Here is an 18,079-nt window from a genome sequence, read left to right on the forward strand (position 1 = left end):
ACAGGCGTGAGCCACCGTGCCCAGCCACAAGTTGTGTTTCTATTGGAGAATTTTAGACAGTTCTAGACAAAGCTCACCTGTTGCTTCCTGGGCCATGAGCCTCTTGGTCTGTCCTCTGGTGGTAGAAACCTATAAGAAAACATGATCTGGCTGGGAGCGGTGGCTCCTGCCTGTAATCCCAACACTTTAGGAGGCCGAGGTGGGTGGATCACAAGGTCAGGAGTTCCGGGCCAGCCTGGCTAACATGGTGAAACTCTGTCTCTAAAAAAAAAACACAAAAAATTAGCCGGGCATGGTGGTACATGCCTGTAATCCCAGCTACTCAGGAGGCTGAGGCATGAGAATCTTGAACCTCGGAGGAGGAGGTTGTGGTGCACCAAGATCACGCTGTTGCACTCCAGCCTGGGCAACAAAAGCAAAACTGCATCTCAAAAAAAAAAAAAAAAAAAAAAAAAGAAAAAAAAAGAAAACAAGGAAAAAAAAAGAAAATATGGTTTAAGGGTAGACTTTAATTATTAGTTTAATATATGCAAAATATTATCCCTGTTCAAATGTGTTGCTCTATTCTGCCTTGACGGATGAAGGATGAAGGGCTATTCCTTTCTCTCCTGTGGCTTTGGTAGGCAGAAATTGATGAATGGAAACATGTTTTCTGTTGTCATGCACTAATGAATCCATCCATCAATCAATGTATTCACTAAGATGGAGAATCTAAGTAGAAACAAATGTGTTCACGGCTTGGCAAGATGGCTTATGCTTGTAATCCCAGCACTTTGGAAGGCTGAGGGGGAGGATTGCTTGAGGCCAGGAGTTTAAGACTAGCCTGGGCAACACAGTGAGACCCCATCTCTACGAAAGATAGAAAAATTAGCTGGGCATGGTGGCACATGTCTGTAGTTCCAGCTACTCGGGAGGCTGGAGGGTCTCTTGAGCCCAGGAGATTGAGGCTGCAGTGAGCTATGATCATGCCACTGCACTCCAGCTTGGGTGACAGAGTGACACCCCATCTCAAATTACAAAACAAAACAAAAACAAAAGTAATGGGTTTAGTTTTAAATAGGGCCTAGGTTCAGGATTTCTGGCAGCCCAGTTTGGACAACGTGAGCTCATCCCTAGCCCCACCATCACAGGAGGGTGAGCTGCTCTTTTGGGAGATTAGATTAGAGAATAAGGGATTCTAGCAGCATCTGTCTGATTTCCTGAGCAGCAGAGCTCCAAGCCCCAGTGACAGAAGTCATGGCCACCCTTCACCAAGTGTCTGGGGTGCAGGGAGGGCCAGTCTGTGATGAAGGAGAAGAAAGAACCCCTCAGGGAAGACTTTCTGGTTACTGGAAGCCCTTTAGGCTCTGGATTTGCCTCTTATACTGGGCTCTCCATGCAGTTCTGACACTGAGATTAGATGAGATTATCTAGAAACCACTGCATCTGTAAATGCATTCCCCTAAGGTTATTTCTATTACCTGCAAAGGAAAGAAGCTTAACTAATAGAGTAGTGGGTCCAGATGGGGAAATTTAATGGGAGAAATTTAACTTATTTAATTTATAGTGTTTATAGCTCAAGAAGAAAGAATCAGAAGATATATACATATTTTTTCTACAAATAAAGCTGATCAGTGGCCTCCTTTTTCAGGGTAGCTGACACAGTTCTCAGCACCACCCTACAGCTGCATTTTGGGTTCAACAGACTTTTGTGGCTGGCCTGGGAAGCAGATCACCATTTATAACATTGTTTCTAAGGGAGACACATTCCAAGATCCAAACAATGAATTTAGCAAAGAATGCTTGGCTTCCAGGCTGGATGAGCTGGTCTGGTTGTACCTTGGGGGTTGGCCTGAGGCTCCCTTCCCCTTTGGTCCGCAGACACTGCAGGGTTGGGGGTAGGCACGTGAGGGGGAGAGCTCTGAGCAGATAGGGAACCTGCAGCCGGGCTGCTCAAGGGCCTCCTGTGTGCTGGGGGCGCCAGGAGGTCCAGGGATGGAAAAGGAGGAGGTGAGAAATGGACAAAGAAACTTGGCCTCCTTGGCATTGCTGTCACGTCTGGCCGGCCCGCCAAGTCGAAGGGGCCTGTTTAGCCCCCGTCCGGCTCAAACTCTTTTGGAATAAGCTGGGCTGTTAGAAAAAAAAAAAAAAAAAAAAATCCCACAGCCTCTGCCTGGGGAACCCGGCCGCTGGAGGTGGGCTTGGTGGGGCAGCGTGTCTGTTCCCTGGGAGTGGCTGTCACAGCGCCGGGTGAACCAAGCAGCTTGGGCTAAGTCTGCATCCCTCTTGCAGAGGGCAGCAGCAAGGAGGTGAGGGGAGACAGCTCATCCTCCCCAACCCTGCACTCCCACCCCCTCCCCACCCCTAGCCCGGAAGAATCGCTGGCGGCGGGAGCCTGGACGAGCTGGCGGGGAAGGGGACGCAGCCACAGCATTGTCTGGGAGGGAGCGGAGAAGCTCCGCCCCTAGAGGGGAGGGGAGAAGAGGAGGGGGCGGGAGACAAGGGGAGGAAGAAAGGCAAGGCGAAGGGGTGGGGAGTGATATGAAGATCGAGAGAAAAGAGGGGACAGCGGACTAGCAGACTCGGTAGGGGCTGAAAAAGGCCAAGGGGCGGGAGGGAAGGAGAGGAAGGAGGAGGGGAGCGAGGAGGGCGGGGCGCCCGGTCCCCAATCGCGCGGCCACCGCCTGCCCAGCCTGGCTGGATTTGAGCCCGGCCCGCCGATCGCTGGCCGAGGCGCCCCCACTTTCCAGCTCCACGGTTCCCGCCGCGCGGGCGCGATGCAGCTGGCCCGGGGTGCAGGCAAGGCGCGGGGCGCGGGGCGCGGGGCACTGGGAGCGAGGCACTGGCGCGGGATGCGGGGCGCAAGGTGCAGGGCGCGGGCCGCTCTCTTTCCGCGTCCCCCCACCTCGCCAAAGTTTTCCCACGATGGTCCCTATCCCGGCTGGGTCAGCCCCTTAGCCTCGCCTGCTTCTTGTCTCCTCTTTCCTCCCCCAGCAGCGGAGCTCCCGGGGCGCGCCGACTCCCCTTCCTCGCCCCCGCGGGGCCGTGTAGGCGCAGAGCCCCAGCCGGCCTGCCTCGTGTCCGAAGAAAGTTGTGGCTTGGAGCTTGTCCTCCTTCTCAGACCCCTGGGGGTGTCCTTACTTCTTTTCGAGCCCGCGATGGGAAGGTGCTCCCACCCGACCCCCGGGGTCTCTGAGACTTCCTGGCGAGGTGGGGCGGCGTGGCAGGTGCAGGGCTCGGGAGGCCCTGACAGACCCAGAGAGTGCCCGACCCCAATCCGCCGCCGTCTTCTAGCAGATTTCCCCGAGGCGGGTCCTAGTCCCCAGCTCGGGGAGGCGGCGCACTTCAGAAGGGCACAGGGTGAGCGGGGGCCCTTGGCCTCCGGGCACTTCCCCTTTGCTGTCTCCCCGCCCTCCTTCGGAGCTGGTGCCTGAGGTCGCTGGGGACCTCAGCCTGGCGTCTTCTCTTGCCCCAAGCGAGGCAGGTGCCGTGGGCGGCCCCGGCTACTTCTGCATTTCCAGCGCTTACTTTGCATTCAGCCCTAAGTCGGACAGTTCTGGGGACAGCCGAGAGTGCCAGTGGCCTCACAGGGAGACTGAGAGTTCTGTTTCACCTCTGGGGCGCTGCGTGGGTCCGGGCTGTCCACAGCTCCTCTGCGCCTCAGGGATAGGAGAAGCCGAGCACGAGGCCTCTCATCACTGCGTGCACTCTATTTCCCAGGTATCTGGAATCCCGGCGCCTAGAACGTGTTTTTCGGGAGAGCAGAGGCTGTGTCTAGGACAGGCTGGGGTTATAGTAAGTACCTTGTAAATGGTGAATGAATGTATGAACCCATCAACTGACAAACAACAATTTGTCCTGGAGGGGGACCCAGTTCCTGCCACAGTTGATCTTAGTACAATGGGAGGAAAGAATTAGAAACAATGACTCTTTTAAACAGCCGGGAAGACAGAGCCAGGGGCCTCCTTTCAGGAACATCTGGATGAGGAATCTGCAGCTAGGCTTATTTTACTAATAAATTCAGATTTACTTACTAGGCACTTTTTCTGCAGGTGGTCTGAAGAATTAAAGAAATCTCGCATGGCAAAGATATATCAGGTTGTTTGAGGAGAGTCAGTTTTCAAAAAAACCAAAACACTCGCATTCAAATGTAGTGTCCCAGGGACACAGTGTGGCATCTACCTGGGTGGTGGCCATTTGGGATCAGAGACCCTTGCGTGGGGGCATTGGGTGTGGGCAGCAGCTGTGTTTTCTCCTCTGGACAGGTCAGCCTGATGCCTAGGGGCTGTGGCAGTCCAGCAGGCCTCACAGGGGTAGAAGAGGGCCTCAAATGATGGCTGAGCTTGGAGAGGGGGTAGTTTTGGAAAGAGTGGGAGTTCTTCCCCTGGGAGAAGGTGGAGGCATAGTGTACAGCCTGCCTGGGCACCTAGAGTGTGGACTGGTACAGCTTGGGATTCCCTCTGCTGGGGAGGCTGGAAGGTGAGTTCCGCTCCTCCTTCAGCAGATGGAAGAGCAGAGGTGGAATATCGGGGAGACACATGGTAAGCCTTGGGGTGCAGCCTAGACATATCCCAAGTGCTCCACTCCCCTCATTTTTATGCTGTTGAAATTGGGTTGGAATCATCATGGCCCCTTTGAGAAGCCTGGCTGAGAGAAGACCAGACATCTGAGGTCCTTTTTCATGCCTTCCTCCAGGGGAAGGGGACTGTGTGCCCTCCGCATCTGGCCAACTGGGGCTGTGCCCGCATCTGCTGTATCTCCAGCCAGCATCATCCCCACTTGCCTGAGCGTGGCCTCACTCTGTCCCTGGTGCTCCACAGCCTACCTCTCTGGGTCTCTACATGGCTTCTGTTTGGAGGTTCAGGTCTTCTCGCCAGTTTGTGTCATCTTAGGAGTCAGTTGGTGTGGTGGACAACCCTATGCCTTGTTTTCAATCCTTTGGATGCTCTGACCCACCTGAGACATCCCAGTTGCTATTGGTTTTGCTTTTACTTCTTGGTCTATTTCCTGGTGCCCGGGAGTCAGGCTTCATGTCTGCGTTCCATGTGTGAGCTGCTTAGGAATGGCTGAGCGACTTGGCTGGAGAGGTGCCCAGGGTGTGCATCTGCTGTCTCAGAGGGCTGGACGACGTTGCTTGCCAGAGAAGGGACCTGTCATCAAAAGAACCTGGGCCTGATTATTGCTTTCAGACCTCTTTAGAATATTTTGGCAGGAAGTGTCCTTACTGAGTGGGAGGTGGGGGCAGAGGCAGGGTCAGTTGCCAGAGAGTCTCACAGAGAGGCTGGGAGATGGACTGAGTGACCTGACGAGTAGTCCCAGGACTCATCTCCCCCAGAGCAAGAAACAGGGCAGGTCTCAGCAGTGTGCTTGGAATGGAACAAGATGTTCAGCGTCTATCTTCAATCTGTAGTAGCTGAGAGCTGCCACAGCTGGGTTTATAAAGCGAGGGTAGCAATTCCCTCCTGCTACCTCCCTAATACTCTTCACAATGTGGTCCAGTTGTTTACTCCAGTGACACACTGTCCTATTTCACTACCTCCCTGTCTGCAAGAAGAATTTTTATTTTTTATTTGTATTTATTACTTTTTTTTTTGACATGGGGTCTCTGTTGCCCAGGCTGGAGTGCAGTGGTGCAATAATGGCTTACTGCAGCCTCAATCTCCCGGGCCCAAACAGTCCTCTCACCTCAGCCTCTTGAGTAGCTGAGATCCCAGGCGTATGCCACCATACCCAGTTAAGTTTTTATTTTATTTTTTTAATAGAGATGAAGTCTCGCTATGTTACCCAGGCTGGTCTCAAACACCTGGGCTCAAGCCATCCTCCTGCCTCAGCCTCCACAGCCTACACCTGTAGGATTACAGGTGTGAGCCACTGTGCCTGGCCCAGAAGAATGTATAAATGTCCTCAAGGTGGAGTGAGCTCCCACAGGTCTCACTGCTGGTTTCATTTATTTGGCCTCTTGTGGGTTCCCATGGACCACGTGGCCGTGTGAAGTGGGGGTTGGGAATGGGGCAGGAAGCACCAGGGAAGGAGGGTGGCACATCCTCTGACTTGGGCTGGGCAGCCAGTGGGTCATTTTTTTATCATTTCGGGGATGGCAGACTCTAAAGTCTGTCATTACAGGTTGATGCAGCTGTTTGGGGTGACAGCTTGGGGCTGGGGAACTGCTGCTCAAGGCAGCTGTGGTGATACCAGAGAGAGACCCTCTCATCCATTCCTGTGGAACAGGCAAAGTGACTTCCAAGGGCTTTTCCTATTCTGTCAGTTGGTGAAAACTGGCAGAGAAATACCTGTGCTTTCTTTGAACATGTCGACCCAAAGTGATTTGGCAAAGTAGATTTACTTCATCAGCATTGTGCTTTAACCGTCGTTGGCATCCAGTGAAGTGCTCATTTTTATAAATGTCACGAAAAGAGTATTGGATCTGGAGTTTGAATTGCATCTTACCATTTCCTAGCTGTGGGATACTGGATAATGTAATAGATGCTGTCAGCCTCCTGCCCATGTTCCACTGGTCTCAACCAATGACTGATGGGAGAAGGTGTGCAAATACTCCAGCTTCCTCGCCTCTCTGTTGGGATAAGTTTGGGGCATGTTCTGTGCTGTCTCTAAGAGTTCCCTTGCAGGACTGAATCCCAACTGCTCACAGTGTTAGCTCGCTCACTTCCTCATCTCACTTTACCACTCCCTTTGTACTTGAACTTGAATTCTTATTTCACGATCTACTTTTGGGTGAAACCGACCTAAGACAGGCTTTAACCTATAGTTAAAAGTCATTAAAAGTTTCAGTTTCAGGCTGGGCATGGTGGCTCACACCTGTAATCCCAGTACTTTGGGAGGCCGAGGCAGGTGGATCACCTGAGTTCGGGAGTTCAAGACCAGCCTGACCAACATGGTGAACCCTCGTCTCTACTGAAAATACAAAAATTAGCCGGGCATGGTGGCGGGCGCCTGTCATCCCAGCTGCTCAGGAGGCTGAGGCAGCAGAATCGCTTGAACCTGGGAGGCAGGGGTTGCAGTGAGCTGAGATCTTGCCATTGTGCTCCAGCCTCAGCAACAAGAACAAAACTTCCTCTCGAAAAAAAAAAAAAAAGAAAAGAAAGAAAAGAAAAGACTCAGTTTCCCCAACTGTAAGATGGAAATTATAATAACTATCTCACAGCACTATTGTGAGGGTCAAATGAGCTATCATATGTGCTCAGCCTGGCACATAGCAAGCATGTAGAAAACCATTTGCCGGCTAGAAGCAGGCTATGATGGATTTGGGAGTGTGTATTATGGTGGAACATAGAGAGTTACGTGCTTGGAGAGAGAGGCTGCTCTTAGGTTAGGTGAGGAAGCTGAGGTCACCTGCACATGGTTTGCATTCCTAGGTTGTGACCAGTGATGTGCTGGTAAATATTTAACACCTGGCTCTTGGTAAGGGTTTTGGGGGAAGCCCTGCTTTGTGGTGTTTTCCAATTTATGTGATATAAATAAATATTCCCACTATGGCTGACTTCACTCTACCAACCTGGTGTCAGTGAACACTCAGTTGGGAAGAGTTGTGCGCCATTGGCACCTGAGAGCCAGTGGGAGCTGGCCCCAGCACACATCTGGCCATGACTAAGTCAGCATGTGACCCAGTGATTTCAATTTCCAATTGTGTACATAGGAAGGGGAGGATAAGATTTGCACTAGGCATCCAAGACATGGGATATGTTCAAGCGCTGCCCTGAACCGGTTGAACCTCACCCACATGTGAGATACTTCTGGGGTGCATTTAATGATTATAATTATTATTGTTTTTTTGACATGAAGTCTCACTCTGTTGCCCAGGCTGGAATGCAGTGGCATGATCTTGGCTCACTGCAACCTCTACATCCTGAGTTCAAGCGATTCTCCTGCCTCAGCCTCCCAAGTAGCTGGGACTACAGGTGCATGCCACCACGCCCAGCTAATTTTTGTATTTTTAGTAGATACGGGGTTTCACCATGTTGGCCGGGCTGGTCTTGAACTCCTGACCTCAAGTGACCCACCTGTCTCAGCCTCCCAAAATGCTGTGATTACAGGCATGAGCCACTGCGTCTGGCTAATTATTATTGAAATATTTAGGCTGTGAGACTTTCTGACTCTCAGTTTCCCCATCTCCAAGGTAAGGGATTAAATGATTCCATGTGTCCCTTCTAACCCTTGACCTCTTTCAGAAGAGTCATTGCCTTGTCCTTCTGTCTATACAAGAACAAAACCTTTAAAAACCTTTAATGACAAAAAACCTTTTGTGTGGACTACATATGTGGCACCCACCATGAGACACCCAGCACTGGCCCTTCCTAGAGTCCTTCCTGCTGGGAATTCAGTGGACATTAACCCAGTATAATCCTGCTTGTCTTCTACATCAGTTTCACCTCAGGGCTCCAGCATGGTGTGTCTCCAGAGGAGGACTGGAGAGGTGGGGAGGGAGGGACTGGTTTCTTATGGAATGGACGGTCCCTTCCTTTCTCAATCACTATGCAACATTATAGACACCCGAGTGGAGTCTGCTCATGGTTTGCATTCCTAGGTTATGACCAGTGATGTGCTGGTAAATGTTTAATACCTGGCTCTTTTTGGAAGGAGGTCTGGAGAAAAGTCTGTGTAGAGAAAGAGAACTTTCTGTGACAGAATTCAACATCTTGGTATAATTTTACTCTTAATGCTCTATTGACAACCCTCCCAAACAAGTCCCTGACTCAGCAGTTCCACCCCTAGGAATTCTTCCCCTAGGGATGTAATTGGATAAATGCAGAAAAATATGTATATGGGGATGTCCCTCGCAGCATTATTTATAATAATGACAACACTCCATAGTGACAAATGGAGACCAAATGCCCAACAGTCATACATTAGTTAACCATGGCATATCTATACTTTGGAATACCATGTGGCTACAAAAACATAGGCTGCAGGTGTGTAGCTATTAACATGGAAGAATATGATATATATATTTTTTGAGACGAAGTTTCACTCTTGTTGCCCAGGCTGGAGTGCAATGGTTTGATCTTAGCTCACTGCAATCTCTGCCTCCCAGATTCAAGCAATTCTCCCGCCTTAGCCTCCTGAGTAGCTGGGATTACAGGTGCACCACCACGCCCGGCTAATTTTTTGTATTTTTAGTAGAGATGGGATTTCATCATGTTGGCCAGGCTGGTTTTGAACTCCTGATCTCAGGTGATCCACCTGCCTTGGTCTCCCAAAGTGCTGGCATTACAGGTGTGAGCCACTGGAATATGATATATTTTTAAGAAGCAGGTTACCAAACTGTGTGCTATTTTTACAAACTGTATCACCCATTTATATTAGCATCTGGAAGGATGTATGGTAAAATGTTAATAGTAATTATCTCTGGGTGGTGGAGTTTTGGGAGATTTCGATCTTCATCTTTTTTCATATGTAATAGTTTATTTTTATTTTTTATTGTGGTAAAATATGCATACCATAAAATTTACCCTTGTAACCATTTCTAAGTGTACAAATTAGTGGCATTAACTATATTCACAGTGTTGTACAACCCATCACCATTATCCATGTCCAGGACTTTTTTGTCATTCCAAACAGAAATTCCGTACCCATTAAACAATAACCCCCTCATTCCTATCTCCTTCCAGTTTCTGGTAGCTTCTAGTCTACTTACTGTCTTTATGAATTTGCCTCTTCTAGCTACCTCATGTAAATGGGATCAAACAATATTTGTCCTTTTGTGGATATTAATCTTTTCATTTATCTATATATATTTTTCATTTTTATTTTTGAGACAGGGTCTTACTCTGTTGCCCTTGCTAGAGTGCACTGGTACAGTCATAGCTGACTGCAGCCTCCACCTTCTGGGCTCAAGTCATCCTCCCACCTCACCTCAGCCTCCCAAGTAGCTGGGACTACAGGTGCATGCCACCACACCCAGCTAATTTTTTATTTTTTGTAGAGACAAGATTTTGCCATGTTGCCCAAGCTGGTCTTGAACTCCTGCATGCAAGCGATGCTCCTGTCTCGGCCTCCCATATTGCTGGGATCACAGGTGTAAGCCGTAGAACCTGACCTGTATTTTAAAAATAAAACAAAAAAATGTTTATTTTACTTATGTAATAGAAAGGAAAGGGAAGCCCTGGCAGACAGTTGTGGTATTTGGCCCCTGGCGATTCCATCTCAAGCTGGGTCATGTGGTCCTGACTATCCTTCCTGGCCCGAGCAGTGTCAGGGTGCTGCCTCCATCTCAGCCTGACAGGACAAAAGTGGCCAGGGTGCAGGTGTGCAGCACCACTGGCTTGGGAGCTGACCACAGCATGGCTTGCTGGCTGCTGGCAGCTGGTCCATGGGGCCCAGACCCCCTGCTGCTGAATCTCAGGATTTTCTGTGTGGTGATGGGTTTGGAAGGGTGGGCTCATGATTCGCCACGACTTTGATGGAGCAGCTGCCATGCAGAGAGACAGAGATTCAAACCAGGCAGAAGTGGAGTTGTATGGAGACTAGCTTCCTTGAAGCTCGAGAATAAGGGTCTCTGCCTTTCTATTTCAAGCATCCTTTGTGTGTGCCAAACCCCTGCCCTGTTAAACACCCATCCCAGCGGCTGTAGGGCTGGCTGTTGAATGTTTTGTCCATAGCATGGCATGGGATGCAGGGGGACTTTGGTGGGGTCCACGAGGCCTCAGGTACTCTGGGGAGATGGGTGGTAGCCTCAGATAATCAGTGCCCCTTCCTAAAGTGCCATGTAGGGCCTTACAGCTGATCACACAGACATTTGGGGCAAGGATGGCTCTTTTGTGTACAGTCGGGGCCATGGTGCCACAGAGTGGGGGGCTGGTGAGGCAGAGTGTGCCCACAGGTCAGCTCAGGAAACTGCTGGACCCAGAACCGGGAAACCAGGTCACATGACTCTCTATTCAGGGGTCACGGGAGTGGGTCAGGTGGCTTTTCTCTGGGACATTTGCTCTGAGGCAAATGCTGTGAGTTCCTTGTTAGGTGAGTTCCCTGAAGTACCCGCGGCTCCTCCAGTGAGTTGGTAAGAGCGGGAGCCTGGGAGAGCACTCGCGGTCTCTTCACTTGGCCCTGCCTTGTGGGCAGCTGCCCTTTGAATCTTAGGCAGTCGTGGGGGTGTACAGAGGTTTGATAGAGCCGCCTCTGTAGGCCGTGTGGAGGAGCAGTTCTGCTTTTCATGGGGCTGACTTTCCTTTAGGGCTGGTCAGCTGTGCCCAGGGTAGACAGAGGAGGGTGTGAATGTGCTCCTGTGGCAAACTTCCCCTGGAAATGGTCTGGAAACCCCCCGATGTGCCATTTCTCCTGGCACTAGGAGGGGTCTGAGATTCGCTGTGAGCGGGGAATTTCCCCACACAGGTTGCTGGGTGCGTTAACTCAAGGTTAAAGGAGGGGGGATGTCAGATGCGCCGCAGTGACTGCTCCCCCCACCACGCCGGAGGGCCTGGACACACCCAGCACTTCTTTGCTCTTCCGACTCACTGCTTTTCAAGTCCAAGGAACCTGCTGGGATCTGGGGGTGGAGGAGGCCAGCAATCCTAGCTTTTGGGTTTTCAGTCCTATCCCCAGGTGGCGAGTAGAGGAAACCCCAAGATCGCTGCACACAGAGCTCAGAGTCTCAGCCTATAGCACCAAAAAAGGAAGAATGCTGGGGTTCCCTTGAGGAAGGGGATGTGAAGTCAGAGATGAGTCTGAGTGGCCTGTGACTTGGAAACCACTCAGTAAACAGGAAGTGTGGCTACCAAAGAAATCTGAACTTGTAGGAAACAGGGGACCCGGAGCCAGCCCCTCCTTACCTGCTTGGATCAGTCTGTCTCTCTCTCTGCAAAGCTGGGAGAAGAACCCTCAGATAGGCCAGCAGGAGCACTTGGGGACACAGGCCTCAGGCGCTCTCTGCAGGGTGGCCTCCCTTAAATCCCGTAGTTACTGGACAGGAGGAAAGCTTACCTTGCTCTTCCCCAGGTAGACATTAAAACTACCCTATAAACTGGCTTGGCTTTGAGAAATGCAGGCCAGGGAGTATCTCGTCTTATTTGCTTTATTGAGGCCAGTGTTGTCTCCGCCAACTTCCCACTCTCCCCTTGGGTTCCACAGCCACAAGGAATTTGTCACTTGGTTGAATTGGAGCCCAGGAGGGGCTATGTCTTGGCTGGTTAGCATTCTAGGTCTTTAGTTTCTCTGAGCCAGAGTCTAGTTCTACACATACCAAGCACACACACCATGCATGTGGACACACACATACACACATGCACAGCAATACACCACTCCCCAACCATACCCGCCATACACACACACACACACACACACACACACACACACCACACACACAGAGCAGAGCAATACACCACCCCCCAACTATACCCTCCATCCACACACTGGACTCTCACTCACACACCGGGAGCTATGCTCACACCCACGCACACACAGTGCTTCTTTCTGGAGTCTGTGCTTCCTCTACGCTTCCTTTTTTGTCCTGCTTCAGCGCCCTGGCTCTCTGATTAGAGGCTAAGGGCTCTGAGTTTCCTTCTACAACATCCATCCTAAAGGTCAGGCACTTGTGGACGCCGGTGGGACTTCCCTGTAAACATGTGGCTGCTCCTCTGGCCTGCGAGGCCATTGTCTGGGTGGGCCCAGTGGTGGCCTTCTGGGTCACTCACCTGGCCACCCGCCCACTGGTGTGGAGTTGGAGGCAGGCCTTTCCGGCAGGAGTCCCAGGACTGCTTCCTCCCATCTCTCGCAGTCGCGTCTGGGAACCCAGACTTGGGCAGGGAGGGCTGGCTGGGCCGCAGTGGGTGGTGGAAGAACCGGGGCTTTGTAGGCTGACCTGCTTGAAGAAACCCCAGCACGGCCCTTGGTGCATCTCAGTTCCTCCTGTGTCGGTGGGCCAGGCAGGGGCAGCTCCAGGGATGGGAGTGGGGTAGCTTGCCAGGAAGGGCCTGTACCTGTCATTTACCAAGCATCGAGGCTTTTCTGGGAATGGGGTGGGGATGGTCTGTGGGGCCTGTGAGTGGGAGGGGTAGTTCATTGTCCCCTCAGTGTCCCACCCAGTGTGTGCTACGGGACTGAGAGTCGATGGCTCTGTGACTGCAAGTACCCACGTCCTGGACCTGTGGCTCTGGGCCTCTCTCCCTGGCCCCTGCAGGGTCTGCTTTTTCCACAGCTTGTCCTCTAGGCTGGTCACTCACTCACCTCCCATCCCCAGGGAGGATCCACAGCCTGCTGTGGGCTGGTAACTGGAGCCAACCTGCTCCTGCTGCTCCATAGCGAGCCTCTCAGATCCAGCGCTCAGCCAGAGAGCCATAGGAGCACTGGGCTTTGTGTCGGCTCTGCCACCTGGGACAAGCCACCTAACCTCTGGGACCTTCTGTTTCCTCGTCTGTAAAATGGCTAACGTGAAGCCTTCTTCATGAAGTTCTTGGAGGGACTAAGATAAAGCACCTAGAGCCAGCTACCAGCAGCAGCAGCAGCCCTGGGTGCTTACTAGGACTGCACCTTCTCAGACCCCACCCCAGAATTGCTGAATCAGAAACTGGGACAAAGGGACCCGCACTCTGTATTTAACAAGCCCTCGGAGGGATTCCAATACACACTCAAGAGGGAGAACCACTCCTCCAGAATACAGTTGGGTTGACTGATTTTTGGCTGAAAGCACTTTCTTCCTTACCACCTCAAGAGAAGCTGTAGTCTATAAGGGTTCCGCTTGGCAGCTGCACCGCCCTGGATTTGAGCCTCAGCTCCGCTCCTTCCTAGCTGTGTGTCTTTGGGCAAGTGGCATCGCTTCTTTGTGTCTCAACTGTTCAACTGCAAAATGAGGATAATAAAGTTTCTTTCTTAATGAGGTTGGTGTAGGGGTTAAAAGAGTCCAAGCAGTGATGGGGCTTCTGTTCCATAATGCAGGAAGGCAGAAGGCAGAGTGGGCCATTTCCTTCTGAGGCAGCCCGCATTTTGCCCATGCCCAGGACAGGCTTGGGTTTGGGAAGCATGATCTGGCATCTCTTACCATCTCTAGGTCTTGGCAGGGCCCCAGCCTGCAGCTCAAGTCTCCTTCCTCATGTGGTGCAATGGGGCTGGGGTTTCCTGTTTGCCATCCACACCGCTTCCTGCCCTACTACGAGGGGTCCGAAGTGCAGAGGGATCAGCACTATCTCCTCTGCCATTGCTTGGTTACAAAGCAGATTCCCTCAGGAGACCTGGCCAGTTGGTCTTTAACAATGTAGTGGAAAACACTGTGTCCAGCAACTTTCTTCTCCAACCCAGGAGATCCAGGGTGTCCTCAGAGGGAGGGGCAGGGCTCAGAGAAGAGGCATGCACAGGCCCCAAAAGGGGAAGCTACAGGCCCCCAGTGAGCGTTTCCTTTGCATCAGACCTGGGGCCTGGGACTGGGGTCCGGCTTCTGTGACATGGTGCTCTGGCTTGCAAGAAGGAGCCCTTTGCATCAGCTCAGTGCCTGCACACATGGACCCTGTGGGACGCTCTACACTGTCCCCTTTCTCCTTGGAAATATTAGTAGCAGGGAGATGGTGCTAAATACCCAACTCAGTTTGTTTTTAGAAAATTCCACCCCTTCCTTTCTTGAAGGGCTGCTTTGAAATACTTATGGTGATGTCCTCAGTCTACACAGCTCTTTCTCTACAGGTTCCACAGTGGTGCTCAGCCCTGGATGTACACTGGCATGACCTGGGGAGGCTTTGAAAATGCTTCTGCCTGGGCCCTCCCCTAGAGTCTGATGTAATTGATCTGGGCTGCAATCTGGATGTCAGGATTTTATTTTATTTTATTTTTTAAAGACAGGGGTTCACTCCATCACCCAGACTGGAGTGCAGTGGTACCATCATAGCCCACTGTAACCTCGAACTCCTGTGCTCAAGCGATCCTCCCACCTCAGCCTCCTGAGTAGCTAGGACTACAGGGGTGCACCTCCTGAGTTGCTAGGACCACAGGCATTAACCGTGCCTGGCTAATTTTTTTATTTTTATTTTTTGTAGAGGCGGGGTCTCACTATGTTGCCCAAGTTGATCTTGAACTCCTGGCCCCAAGCCATCCTTGTGCCATGGTCTCCCAAAGTGCTGCAATTACAGGCAGGAGCCACCATGCCCTCGCTGACATCAGGATTTTTAAAGCAACCCCTTTCTCTACTCCCTCCTTGCCCCTGCTCTGGGAGTTTAATGAGCAGCCAGAGTCAGAATCCCTGTGATGTCGGGTGTCTGTAAGCCACCTCTTCCCACTGCTCCCCATCCTTGGTTTCAGTCAAGGCTTTGGCAAGTGCCCAGCCCTCCCACCGGTCAGGTGGTGGCTCTGTGGGGTTTGCCACCCCGGGAATTCTCCATGGAAAGTCCTCTCCTCCCCAAGCCTGTTTCAGAGACTGGGGCTGCCTGGATCCTATAGAACAACTGTTGCTCTCCCTCCCTTACCCCCACTGGGAGCTGAGGTGGGGGTGGTTGGGGCGTGGCCCCTGCTCTACAACCAGGAAGACAATTCAGAAAACAAAAAGCAAAAGTGACCACCAAAGGGGGCTCTTCCCCTCTCTCACCCTGGACTTTCCTGCCAGGGCTGCCCCTCCCTTGGAGGACTTTCCAATTCATAAATAAGATGAGAGGTGCTGGGTCTCCAGGCTGGAAGTGAAACCATGTAGGGTGAGCCAGGGTCCTGGGGATGCTCTGAGACCAAGGAAAGGTGGCACATTCTCCGGGATCCCTGACCATGGAGCGTTTGGAGGAAGCAAGACCTAAGAGCAGAGGGGATTCTACTGTCTTTGTTGGGAGCTCCAGGTGCCTTTCCCACCTCCGAGAGCATCTTGAGGACTTGGTGTGTGCTCTCCTCTCAGGAAGCTGAGCCTGTGAATTTCAAGGGCTTGGCCAGCCCTGCATTTATTCTTGGGGAGGCCTCGTGTGGGAGGCTGGAAACACCTGCGAGTGGGGTCTGCGGGAAGGAAGGGAAAGGATGCTTCGTGCAATTGCTGCAGGGCTTCAACTGGTCCAGAGCTTGGGCGATGCTGACCCTGTTCCTGCAGCCTAGGCTCCGGCACCAGGCTGGTCTTGAGTGGGCAGTTGTTTCCTCCCAACCTGAGAGTGGGTGGGGGACAGTGAGGACCCAGTCGTTGCTTCAGTCTCAGATATGGAGCAGGTGTAATGGATGCTGCTGTACCACCCAGGGCCCCTTAATCTATGGCATGCTGTGCGTGTTGACGGTGCTGGGTCTTAGCTGCACACATTTCCTGAGAATTCTCTTGCAGGGAAATGCCTAGGGGCTGGCTCTCTGCCAGTAACTGACACGCAGTGGTCTAGAAGCGCCACCTGCCCGCCTCCAAGTAGGACAACTCTGGGGGCCCTTGACACCACAGAGCTCCCCAGGGGATCAGCTGTGGCTGGGCTCCAGCTGAACCCACCTCATTCCTAGCTCCTCCCGCTGTGCCCGTCCTGCCTCCCCAACTCCCTTACAGGTTTCTCCTGAAAACACCTGCACAATAAATCACATGCCAAAGCTTTCTCTCAGGCTCGGCTTCTTGGAATCCCCTGGCCTAAGGTAGCAGGTTAGTGTCCCTGGACAGACTGCTGATCCCATCCCCTTCCTGGAAGCAGTAATCACGATAACCCAGGTGCAGGAGAGAGGCTCAGGCTGGGAGCTGGGGGCTGGGGACCAGAAAGGAAGCTCCAGGCCCACGGGGGGACAGAAACACCAGCGGGTGACTTCTGTGTGGGGTACGTGCTGTGCTGAAGGGCAGGCCGAAGTGGGAGTGCCTGTCCCTGCGTTGTCCATAAGTTTTGATGAGGGTTGAGGCTAGAACATGTGACTCTGGGTCTGAGGGGGTGCGTGGGCACACTCACAGAGCATAAAAAGTAGGCTCAGAAAGTTCTCTGTGACTGGGATGTCATCATATTAAACAGCCGGAGGACCTTCCCTTTGTCCTGCTAAGACCTTCCCTTTGTAAAGATGTGCTCTTGGGTCTTAGGGAAGGTCTTACCCGCAAGTTGTCTTTCAGGCAGTCAGGAAGTCATGAATGGGTCTCCACGTAACCAGCTGAATTCTACTGACAAGCAGAATGCATTGCCCAGGCATTTAATGGAGCTGAGGAGAATCTGGAACATTCTGCAGAAGCATGAAGCCAGTGCCAGAGGGAAAACTGACTGGTTGGTAGCCCCAACAGGGTTCCAGCATGACTGGAACCTGGGAGGCTCATGTCTCAACGAGGCAAGCCCAGCTGTATTCACATCTCTAGCTATTTTAGTAGACATGCATTGTGGTCAGTAGACATTCAATATATGCTTTGTTTTCTAAAGTGTTGTTTCTAAAAAGAAGTACTGATTTAGAATTCTAGAGGGGGTAAGTAACTATGTTCATAGAGGAAGTTCAGCAGATTTAAATATGTTTTCGACTTCCAAAGACCGGATCCATATTAAAAATGATTTTTGAGCCAGGAAAGGTGGCTCATACCTTTAATCACAGCACTGTGGGAAGCCAAAACAGGAGGATCGCTTGAGGCCAGGAGTTTGAAACCAGCCTGAGCAACATAGCGAGTCTCCATCTCCACAAAAAATAAAAAATTAGCTAGGTATGGTGGTGTGCACCTGTGGTCCCAGCTACTCAGGAGACTGAGGTGACAGAATCACTTGAGCCAAAGAGATCAAGGCTGCAGTGAGCTGTGATCATGCCACTGCATTCCAGCCTGAGTGACAGAATGAGACCCTGTCTCAAAAAAAAAAAAAAAAAAGGATTTGTGTAAAATCGGCCCCTTCTTTCTTGTCCCCTTTCTGCCCCTCTTCTCCTTTCTCTGTGTGGTAGACTGAGGTATTTTGGTTCTGTGCCTAGATGCTGGCTGATGTGGGAAGTCCCTCATTCCTCCTTGCCTCAGTTTCCCTCTTGTAAGACATACAACCATTAGTCTGTATTCCCAAGGCACTGTGGGAAGTGATGATCGTAAATGGTTCTTACAAGGCGTTTTGGAGCCCAGGAGAGCACTATAAATTCTGGATAATAACAGGGGAGGCAGAAGCGTTGCAACCAGCCAGCTGAACGAATCCCTGTCTCCAAGGCCACGGATACTGGCAGGCACCCTCGGAGGAAGTGTCCAGTTGAATCCAATTGAGTCCACATTCCTGTTCCACCAAGCTTCTTC

At 51.7% G+C, this 18,079-nt stretch overlaps 1 protein-coding gene across 7 annotated transcripts in view; it reads left to right on the forward strand.

Moving 5' to 3' along the window:
* The first annotated feature begins 2,466 nt into the window (after positions 1–2,466).
* The window catches only part of RASSF2 (Ras association domain family member 2), a 45,011-nt gene continuing 29,398 nt past the window's right edge, over positions 2,467–18,079 (forward strand). For 2 of the 7 annotated variants that reach the window (XM_033185725.1, XM_033185730.1), the window contains exons 1-2: positions 2,472–2,564; positions 3,700–3,774. The gene's annotated coding sequence lies outside the window, so the exon portion shown is untranslated. Of the gene's footprint in view, positions 2,565–2,619; positions 2,779–3,560; positions 3,775–10,230; positions 10,242–18,079 lie in introns of those variants that run through there. The other 5 variants (XM_033185728.1, XM_033185723.1, XM_033185724.1 and 2 more) reach the window with 5 other exon arrangements.

The sequence above is a fragment of the Trachypithecus francoisi genome, unplaced genomic scaffold (assembly GCF_009764315.1).
Source record: "Trachypithecus francoisi isolate TF-2019V2 unplaced genomic scaffold, Tfra_2.0 Lachesis_group21, whole genome shotgun sequence".
Lineage (NCBI taxonomy): Eukaryota > Metazoa > Chordata > Mammalia > Primates > Cercopithecidae > Trachypithecus > Trachypithecus francoisi.